Source organism: Octopus sinensis, linkage group LG6 (genome assembly GCF_006345805.1).
Source record: "Octopus sinensis linkage group LG6, ASM634580v1, whole genome shotgun sequence".
Classification (NCBI taxonomy): Eukaryota; Metazoa; Mollusca; class Cephalopoda; order Octopoda; family Octopodidae; genus Octopus; species Octopus sinensis.
The window spans coordinates 27,954,539-27,966,176 of NC_043002.1; the positions used below are offsets into that span (position 1 = coordinate 27,954,539).

General features: G+C 41.2%; 1 long non-coding RNA gene across 1 annotated transcript in view; it reads right to left on the bottom strand.

Moving 5' to 3' along the window:
• Window positions 1–9,840: 9,840 nt before the first annotated feature.
• The window catches only part of LOC118763862, a 20,255-nt gene continuing 18,457 nt past the window's right edge, over window positions 9,841–11,638 (bottom strand). The window contains exon 3 of the long non-coding RNA XR_004999616.1: window positions 9,841–9,852. This is a non-coding gene — a long non-coding RNA (uncharacterized LOC118763862). The remainder of the gene's footprint in view (window positions 9,853–11,638) is intronic.

The window sequence follows — 11,638 nt, forward strand, 5'->3', positions numbered from 1 at the left end:
CATCATCCTTGTGGCTATGGCGAATGACGCGTCTGAAAGGATTAGAGACAAACTCTTTCCTCTCTGGTCAATCTCTCATCAACTTCTTCAAGTACCACTTGAAAAGGAAAGTGAGAGTAGAGAGGCAAGTTTTGTCTAGCGAATGTTTTAAAAAAAATATGAGTGAATGTAGCAAGGATGGCACGTATGAATGACGAAGCCACCTTGACTATGATTCTATGAACCGTAAAAATTAATACAGAGAGTTGCTTATTTGCAAAAAAAAGAAATATAACATGTGACTTCATTGACCGATGTTACCGTGGTCTTTTCCGTAGGCTTTTCTTTCCACGGGTAAATCTCACCTGTTCTCCCCTTTACACTTCATATTGACATTTCTGTGATAACGATCCCTATTGATCAATTTTTTTCCTTTCCCTCCCCCCCATTAAAAAATTTTTTTATTCTCCCCTTTTTTTGTCCTCTTTCTTTCCCTTTACGATCCCTTTTGATCGAAAACCAAACCCCCTTTTTTTACCTCCAAAAGAAAGCTCTACCTTGTAATTTTGTCCTGTCTGTGTGCAGCCCTGTGTGGCTAATAAAGAAACATATCTATCTATCTATCTATCCATCTATCCATCCATCTATCTATCTATCTATCTATCTATCTATCTATCTATCTATCTATCTATCTATCTATCTATCTATCTATCTATCTATCTATCTCTGTCTATGGACGTGCTGTCACTTCGACTCCGAAGGTAATCGTTTATTTTGACTATTTATAGCCCAATTTTGTGTACAATTTTGTAAATAAGTTGTGTAAGGCACCGAACTTTCGTTTGAGTGCTTTTCCAAGGGAGGAATTCGCCCCTAGGGGCAGTTTCAACCCTATTTAATTTTTGTAATTTCTTTCTAGACATTTTCAAAATGTCAAGAAATTGTATTGTAGAACGATGGTCGCTTTCCTTTATCGACCAGCTTTCACCTAGACTGGAAACGCTAGGAGAAAAAAAAGAATTTTTGCGCGCAAAGTAAAATTATCAATAACTTTGCAATGAACGCTACAACTACGTGTAGCAACAGCCCTGTCACCAACACCGCCACTAGCAAGAACAACATAGAGACTACTACTGTTACCACCACCGCTTTCACCACCATCACCACCACCGTTGCCACCTCATCCACTACCTCAACTACCAATAGCAACAACAATAACAATGACAGCAAAAATAAAAATTGCGCCACCATTTCGACATCTGCTGCCTCGGCTGTCTCTTCTGCCACTGACACCACCACCAACAACAAAAACAACAACAACAACAACAACAATTCCGTTCAGACCTGTTTTACTCCAACAACAAGAACTGAAGTGAATAAACAAAAAACTGTAACCACCAAACAGATTGACAAAAGCTGCTCGAATACAGGGATAAATTATGAAAATAATTTTCCACCCCTTCCTACTTGCACAATCGAACCAAACACACCAATTTTACAAACTGCAGCCAACAACAACATCACCACCAGCAACAACAATAACAAAACAACAACAAATTTCGCTGAGGCGATTAAAGAAAAAAAAACAACAGTATATTTTACTGCTCAACAAATACAAGACACGAACACTACAATAACAGAATTAGATGGTATAGTGAAGATAAACATACCAGAAGAAATATTAGAAGATGAAAAAAAGAACAATTATTTATAAAATAATTAATAAGAAAACAAAAAGCCCAGAGAAGGCTAACACAAGCAAAACAGAAAAATGCTTGAAACCCATCTGGAACTACAAAGACTATGTGACCTGGTGGAACAAGTTCGCACACATAAAAGTGGTTTTCCACACTGAAGAGTTAGCAAGACGTTTCTCAACGCTAACTCTTCATTCAGATGAACTTACATTAACACCAAGCTATCGGGGACAGAAAGTGACTAAGATCACTTTAAACAATGTCCCAAAAATAGCTAATAATCTATGGCTAGTAAAGGCTAGTAAAGGCCTTATGTGTAAAAATGAAAAATTTCACTATTTTGGAAACCATGGTCACGGAGCACAAAAACTGGGTGGGAAAAAAAGTAGAATTTCTACTACACGTAAATCAAGAAGACATAAAAAAAATACCCACCCAGATATGTGTATCAGAAGACCACAAGTTGTATGTGGTCGTCGATGGCAGAAGACCACGTTGCTACATATGCGGCAGTGAGCAACACCTAAAAAAAGACTGCAAATCTGCCGCAAGAAAACAACAGCAACAACAACAGCAGCCGGAAAAAACAAATAAACCAGGTTTACTACCCACACCACGTTTTGCACGAACAAACCTCACCAACCAAACAACCACACCAACTGCAGCACCAAGAACAGAAGCAACATCACCACCAACAACAACCAAGAATAAACCAACTCCCAAACCAAGGACATCTGCCAAAAAGACACTCATCGAAAATGAAGAAACAATTACAACTCCAAATCCCCACAAAATTGAGACCCCAAACAACACAACAATACCTACAATCACTCAAACACAAAATACCCACACCCCACCTCCAAAACCGCATACACCACAACCAACCAACACCAACAACAAAATCAACACAGTCTACAATAGGCCCCAATATTTTCCCTCTTCCAAGCTCTAATTCTTCTGATTTGTCATTAGACGAAGAAGACACAGAAGATTGGCAAATAGCCACAGGGGGGAGAAGAAAAAGGGGAAAAAAAGAAAAGAAAAAATAACAAACAAAGCAGGAAGATACACCACTCCCGAAACAAAAACATCCACAGAAAACAAACACATCAACACAAACACACCATCATCAAACCCCCAACAATGTTGACAGCCATAAACACAAACAACCACGACCTAATGGAACACATTAGGTCAAACACCAACATAACTGAAAACGACATAAAAACAAGTAACCACCCACGCACAACACCACCACAATACACGTAACACAGAACACATACAGCACCCTGAAATCTCTTTACCCTGATGCAGTAGGGAGATTTCAAAAGTATTCATCAAAAAAACTATACAAAAGCCTCATAGAAGAAGACCGTGAGGTGAAAGACAAAGGACTTTCGAACAACAAGTAACCTTTTCTCTCTCTCTTTCCTTTTTTGCACTTTCTTTTCGTGTGTAAAACACAATTTTATCGGAACATGCTCAGAATAGGCAGTATAAATGTACGTGGCTTGGGGTCGCCTTGGAAACAAGGCTACCTGTTAAATGACATCAAATCACTAAATCTGAATATCATAGCCATCAGTGAGACCAGACTCCACAGCTTGCGGGCACTCCAGCACATTTTCAGTACACATTTCAACATTTATTTTTCTCCGTGTCTACCGAGAATAGGCGGAGGTGGCACCGCGGTGCTTATCCGGAAGAGTCTGGATCTCAAAGTAAGAGCAAATTTCCTAACCCGGAGGGTAGGCTGGTCGTTTTGGATGTCGATGGCAGCAATGAGTGTGCTTTTCGACTGATAGCAGTTTATGCTCCGTCCTTAACAGGCCGACCAGATTTCTTTCGACGTCATACTTAGATAGAGTATTCTGTAGGACAATAGATAAAAATAGTGTAGGTTGTCCACAATTTCATATAGTCAGTTACACAGATCACAAGTTTGTGACTTGGACACTTGACTTAGATAAGACACATAGGCAGGGTCCTGGTTACTGGAAACTGAACGCGTCTTTTACAGCACGACAGGTTTAGAGGGACCGGATCAGCACCTTAGTTAAGAGAGCTTTGACGGGTACCATCATCAACAACAGATGGTGGTATGCCCTAAAAAAAGCAATTAAAGCAGAATCAGTCAGACACAGTAGAGCCCTAGCATTAGACCGAAATAGAATAGAGGGAGAATTAGTTAAGGTTTTAGAAGAGGCACTTAGAACTGGCATCGCGTCCAACGTGCTGGTGGCGAGATTGGCCCTCGACCAACACCTCAACGCCAAACACGAGGGATGCGCTGTCAGAGCTAGGATGCGTGCTCTGAGGAACGAAGGAGTTGGAGCCGCCCAAGAGGCCCGAGTGGTGGAGACGCAACGAGGCAACAGAGCCACCATCAAGTCTCTTATAGATGAACAGGGGCGCGAATTGCTCGAGCCTAAAAGGATGTGTGGGGCTTTTCAACAACACTTCACCCGACTGTTTGGGACAAGTGGTGAGTCAGAACGCAGAGTAGACTTTAGTGCCTACCTGGATGCCTTGCCACGACTCTCAGCAAGAGAGGTGGAGTCTTCTGAAAAGCCTATCACAGCTGCGGACGTACAGGATGCGATGCTAGGCTGCGCGAGAGACAAGTCACCAGGCTTGGATGGTCTGCCCTACGAACTTTATTGTCATATGCCAGACTTGTTTGGAGGCGTCTCCTGGCAGCTGTCTCCTGCAACTGGCAGCAAAACGGGAGTATTCCTGCTTTTGTAAAGCGAGGAGCAGTGGCACTGATTAAGAAAGACCCAAACAAGGGGGACGTCATAGATAATTTCAGGCCCATCACTCTGCTCAACGCAGATTTGAAAATTTTGGCCAAGGTGTTAGCCGAGAGGTTGGCGCTTGTCATCAAGAAACTAATCGACAAGGCGCAAACATGCGCCGTCCGGGTAGAAGTATTCATGACAACCTCCATCTGATGCGCTACATCATAGACAGGGTAGTTAGAATCCTGGCGTGGTGGGGCGCTGATCAATTTGGATCAATCAAAAGCCTTCGATAGGGTAGACCATCACTACTTGGAGGCTGTCCTTAAAGCGGCTGGTTTCGGTCCAGTTTTCCGCGGTTGGATCGCTGCCTTATACAGCGGCATCCGCTCAGTAGTTCGCGTAAATGGTCATCTATCCAGACCTTTTAACATCATGCGTTCGGTTCGTCAGGGATGCCCCCTCTCATCGCTGCTGTATGTACTAACTCTTGAGCCACTACTGCGGAAACTGGCGACGCTGAGGGGCATCCCACGAGAGCTGGGATGCGGGAGGAGCGTGTCTGCATACGCGGATGACGTCACCGTCATAGTGTCGAGCTAAGAGCACATCGAGCTGGTCGGCGAGACACTAAAAGAATACGAAGCGGTAACGGGAGCAAAAATTAACCGGGAAAAGTCAGTGGGCTTGCGGCTCGGCACCTGGAGAAGCAGGCCCATGCCGTCCAACAGCGTCTCCATCGTGGGACGCTGGACGGACGGACCGGTTAAATTGCTCGGGGTCTGGTTCGGTCCGGACCTCCAAATGGAGAAGAACTGGGGCGAGATAACGACTAGGGTGGCTACTCTCACCCAGAAATGGGCTGAGAGAAAGCTATCCCTAAAAGGTCGGGCGGAGGTGGCGAACGCGTACATCGCATCCGTCATCGAGTATCGTCTGACCGTCGTGCCTTGTCCCGACCCTACCATCACCAAACTGGAACGTATACTCTTCCGCTTCTTGTGGAAGGGAAACGTTCCGATAGTTAGGCGATCCATTTGCTGTCAACACCCGCTAAATGGAGGGCTGGGCATGCCGTGGTTGATGATGCGCAGGCATGCGCTGAGACTGCGACATCTCCGGCGCTTCATAGACAACGGTGAACAGGTGTGGTCGCCTTTTGTGCGGCGCGCTTTCCCGCTGCTCGTCTCCTTGGACGAACTACAGTCATGGATCAAGCAGAGACCGAGGCTAGGCGAATGGCACCGCGAGTGTCGCGTTGCTCTCAAGCAACTCTGCCGTCCGGGATCGAACTTGTGCGACTCCATCACAACAAAGGCATTCTATAGAGGATTAGTGGAGGGGAGGTGCGACGACGAACTCGGGCAGAGACTGGGCGTCGACGAGGAACACCTGACCCGCCTGTTCAGGACAACTTTCGGGCCGGGACCTATGAACAATCACCAAAGATCCCTGGCCTGGCAGTGCTATCGAGAAGCATTACCTGTTCGGGATAAGCTCTACAGACACGGTTCCAGACACACTGGACCGACTTGCCCGAGATGCGCTCAGAGCGACGAAACCGTTCTGCACGCACTCGTGCAATGTCCAGCCATTTCAGACCTGTGGGCTTATGCCGAATGGCTGCTGTCACGTGTGGGACGAATGCGCCTATCGGCCGAGTCTATCATGAGAGTTGCTCCGCCCCCTTCCCTCAACCGGGAAGGCAAGGCAGTTTTCATCGTACTGGTGGCCATGGTGAAAGAATGTGTGTGGTGGACCCGAGCGAAAGGATTAGAGACAAACACTTACCTCTCTGGCCAATCGCTCATCAACTTTTTCAAGTACCACTTGAAAAGGAAGGTGAGAATGGAGAGGGAAGTTTTGTCTCGCGAAAGATTCAAAAAAAGATGGGTGAATGTTGCAAAGATGGTGCGTGCTAGTGACGAAACCATTTTGAGCATGATCCTGTAGATCGTAAAAAAGAAAGAAAGAGAGCATTTTGATCTCATGTGGTTATTTCCTCCCTGACTGAGGTTCCCGTGGTCTTTTCTGTAGGCTTTTCTTCCCACGGATGAACCCAATTTTGTTATATCAATGTTTTTATCATTATTTCTGTGATACACGATTTTTTTTTTTTTTTTCCTCCTCACGATTCCTTTTGATCGCAATCTTATATTTATTTTCTTTTTTTCCCACACTCGAAAAGAAAAGCTCTGCATTTGTATTTGTCCCCTCTGTATTCAGCCCTGTGTGGCTAATAAAAGAAAGTTATCTATCTATCTATCTATCTATCTATCTATCTATCTATCTATCTATCTATCTATCTATCTATCTATCTATCTATCTATCTATCTATCTATCTCTCTCTCTCTCTCTCTCTCTATCTCTCTCTCTCTATCTATCCATCCATCTATCTATCTATCTATCTATCTATCTATCTATCTATCTATCTATCTATCTATCTATCTATCTATCTATCTATCTTTCTCACATTATTCTTCTTTCCCAATCACATACTCTAACTCTTTCTTTCTCCAAGAAAAAAATAATACATAACAGACCAGCCAACCAGCCAAGCAAACAAACAAAACAAACTCGAACATAAAGTAATACAAGAACAGATAAAAAGTGAAATAACAAAGCAAAGTCATATATATATATATATATATATATATATATAAACTTAGACTTAGATAAACTTAGATATGTTTCGACCAATGATTGGTCCAGGCCATGTCTAACTTAATAGCACCACCTGATAGGATTATTTGAATCATGTTTAAGTCAAGTTTTGTTTATGGTCCATTCAAGTAGTGAGTTTTTGTTGGGTGAGTTGTATCCAATTATGGGTGGCTTATCTGGTATTCCTTGAAGGAATCTATCTAGACTCCGTTTAAAGTTGATGGGATCCTGTTCCTCTTTGATCTCTTTCGGGACAATGTTAAATAGGGCAGGGCCTGTTGAGGAAAATAAATTATGTTGTACTGTACATGTATGCTGTGATCTTGAATTGGGCAGGGGACGTATGGCCCGTGGTCCCAGTCTTGGATGAACCTTGAAGCTAATGTTCAGGTCGTTTGGGCAAAGTTGGCGGTATATTCTCCATATCGTACAAATGATGTACCGCTCACGGCGACGCTGGAGAGAGTAGAGTTTCAAGGCTTTAAGGCAATCCCAATAATCGAGAGCAGCCATGCCTTCAATTCGTTTAGTGCGTGCTCTCTGGGGTGATTCAATCCTCAAGATGTTTTGTCTTGTATGGGGAGACCACAGTGGGCAGCAGTATTCGAGGTGTGGCCGTACAAAGGAGGAGAAAAGTGGTATGATGACACCTTGTTCTCTGGACCGTTGTTCCTCATGTCCTGCAAATAAAACCCAAAAGACATAAATGAACACGTGAGGAATACATTTCTATCCTACACGCATACTTCACAGCAGTGCTCTACCCAAAAAATGAAAACACAACAACACATACATATAAAATATGGAAGGAAAATAACATAAATATAGACTTGGATACAGCAATGAACCCTAATAAACTAGCTAACGTACGAAGATACATTCTCAACGCAAAAAAATATCAGAAATAGAAATAGAACATCTAAAAGAAAAAAATACATCAGGAAAATGTAGATAGAAGCCAGACAACAATGCCCAATAATATAAACACTGAAACAGTAAAACACGAAGACAAACGTAACATTCCCAACAAACACGATGTAAACAAAAAACAACAAACCCAGACCGTAAGGATGCATAATAATACACGACAAACAGCAAGCCAAAACACGGCGAACAAACATATAAATAAGAAAGAAAGCGACACAAATCTAGAAGCTGGAAACAACGAAGGGGAGCCTAATGATTATGATAATATAAAAAGTAAAATAATCAAAGAACTGAAAACCACAGAGCTCAAAATGGACCGCCGACCATACTCCCAAAAATCAAAATAGACGAAACAACAACACCAATTATAAACAGCATAAACCTAGCCGTCACGGAACTAATAGCCACTGAAACAAAAAGCGATATCACTGAGCTAAATGACTTAGTATACGCAGCAGCCACTGCAGCCACAAAAGAAGCTGGATACTCACTCAAACCCATCCAAACAGGAGTACCACTACCCAAACAAACCCTGTGGATAAATAACATCCAAAACAAAATACAAAAAATGAGAAAAGATCTGTCGATTCTTAATGAAATCAGTAGACAATCAACGCTACTGAGCAACAAAAAGAAAACAAAAATACTCTGCAAATATAACATCACAGATTTACCTGAGATAAAAGAAAAGCTGAAGCAAGATATCCTTACCAAAGTACAAAGGATCCGCCGGTACGAGAAACGCCAGTGCTTCTTTGAACAAAACAAAAAGTTCAACTCCAACCCCAAAAAGTTCTACCAAGAACTTGGCAAAAATAAAATAGAAACCACTGCAGCACCAACGGCAGAAGAAGGGAAGAATTCTGGAGGGAAATATGGTCGGCGAACGAGCAACCAAAAAAAAGGAGTATTTAAACAACAAACTCGCAGCATCTGAGCAACTTTGGACCCCATAACAACTGAAGAGGTCACCCAGGCACTGCAAAGACTAAGCAACTGGAAGGCACCTGGGCATAACAAGATCCCCAACCTCTGGTTGAAATATCTAACAGGAATGCACAAAAAGCTGGCTGAAAACTTTAACAACATACTAGCAGAGCGAGAGACAATGCCTGAATGGCTCACGAAGGGGAAAAACCATCTTAATTCCCAAATCAAATGAGACAGCAAAACCAGAAAACTACAGACCACTAACCTGTCTCCCTACAATGTATAAGGCATTTACTGCAGTGATATCGCAAAGGTTGAACAAGCACCTGAACGAAAACAACCTGTTTCCAGAAGAGCAGAAAGGATGCCGCAAAGGCTCATATGGCTGTAAAGATCAACTAATGATTAATAAAGCCATAACTGAAGACAGCCACAGAAAGAAGAAAGGCCTCAGTATGGCCTGGATCGACTACAAAAAGGCGTTTGATAGCATCCCCCACACATGGATCTTCGAAACACTAGCCATTAACAAAGTAGCACCAACAATTATAAAATTCATAGGGCACTCTATGAATAAATGGCAAACAGTGCTACAGCTCCAAACAAAAGAAGGACTCATGAAAACCAAAGCCATCCCCATTAGAAGAGGAATATTTCAGGGAGACACGCTCTCTCCACTCCTTTTCTGCTTGGCACTGTCACCTCTATCTGATATGCTAAATAGAACTGGATGCGGATATAAATGTTACGGCAAAACGATCAGCCACCTTTTATATATGGATGACCTAAAACTATACGCTACAAATGACAAACAGCTGGAAACGCTATTAAAGACAGTTCATGGATTTACCAAAGAAATAGATATGAAATTTGGATTAGAAAAATGCGCCAAAGTAACCATGAAAAGAGGAAAACTAGTTAAGAGTAGCAACATCACACTAGATAAAATCAATGAATGAAATAAAAGATTAGACCAAAGCCAAACTTACAAATACTTAGGAATCCATGAACTAGATAGACACAACACACACAAATGAAAGAGAAAATAAAAAAAGAATATTATAGACGAGTTAGATCAATACTAAAAACAGAGCTCAATGCTAAAAACAAGACAATAGGTATTAACACTTTAGCTGTCCCAGTTATAAGTTACAGCTACAATATCCTTAACTGGACACTAAATGAACTGACCAAAATAGATAGAAAAACAAGAAAAATAATGACAGGATCTAGGATGCATCACCCAAAATCTGATATAGAAAGACTATATATACAACGTATAGAAGGTGGTAGAGGCCTTATACAGCTGGAAAACTACTATAAAATAACCACCATAGGACTGCAAAAATATCTACTTCAGAAGGAAGGAAAACTGATACAAATAGCGGCAAAACACGAGCAAAACAAAAAACTGTTCTCAATATTTAAGGAAGCTGATAAATACAAACAAGAAATCATACCACCTAATAAATATGAAGAAGAAAAAGAAGATGAAGAAACAACAAAAGCTATAAAACAAATGAAATCCAAACTAAAAATAGAACAGCAACGAACCATGATAAAATGATGGCAAGAAAAGCCCCTTCATGGTAAATACTGGACTAAACTGAACGCAAAAGAAATAGACAAAGAACAATCCCAGCAATGGTTGAGAAGCTCAGGATTCAAAGCAGAGACAGAGGGATTTTTAATTGCAGCACAAGACCAAAGCCTCCCCACCAGAAATTACCAAAAGCATGTAATGAAAAGAAATATAACAAGTAACTGCAGAATATGTGGAGATGGACAAGAAACAATAAATCATATTATCTCTGGCTGCCCAGTCCTGGCTAAGGAATATATTCACAGACATGACAGAGTTGGAACCTACATACACTGGAAGCTATGCCAACATTATGGAATAACAACAGAAAAAAGATGGTATAGGCACACACCAGAAAAGGTCACAGAAAACGAGAAAGCAACCATACTCTGGGATATGCCGATACACACAGATAGAGAAATTAAGGCCAACAGACCAGATATAGTTGTCAGAGATCATGAAGAAAAAGAATGCTTTCTAATTGATGTATCAATACCGGCAGATGACAACGTATCTCTAAAAGAAATGGAGAAACTTTCAAAATACAAAGACCTGGAAATAGAGGTAACCAGAATGTGGAATCTAAAAACAGAAACAATTCCTATCATAGTAGGTGCATTAGGCATGATAAAAAATATTCAGACAAATTCATAACAAAAACACCAGGACTTACAAACACATATAACATACATAAAATTGCACTACTAGGCACTGCACACATCCTACGCAGAAGACTTTCCATACAATAACCATCAGAGCATCACAACAAATCACAGCATATACCTAAGGCACACAGAGCTGCGCTCGGTAGTGAAGTGAAAGCACGCTATAAAAATAAAACTACTGAAAAATAATAATAATAATAATAATAATAATAATAATAATAATAATAATAATAATATAATAATAATAGTAATAGCAACGAGAGCCCTAAGTACATTCAAAGGAACAATAACAGTAGCTACCACTAATATAACTAATCTCTGTAAAAGTAGTAACAGTAGAATAAAGAATAAAAATAAACAATAATAACAAAGATGATTATGATGATGATGATGATGACGATGATGACAGTTAATGAAAACAAATAGTATAAAACATAAACACACGGACATATA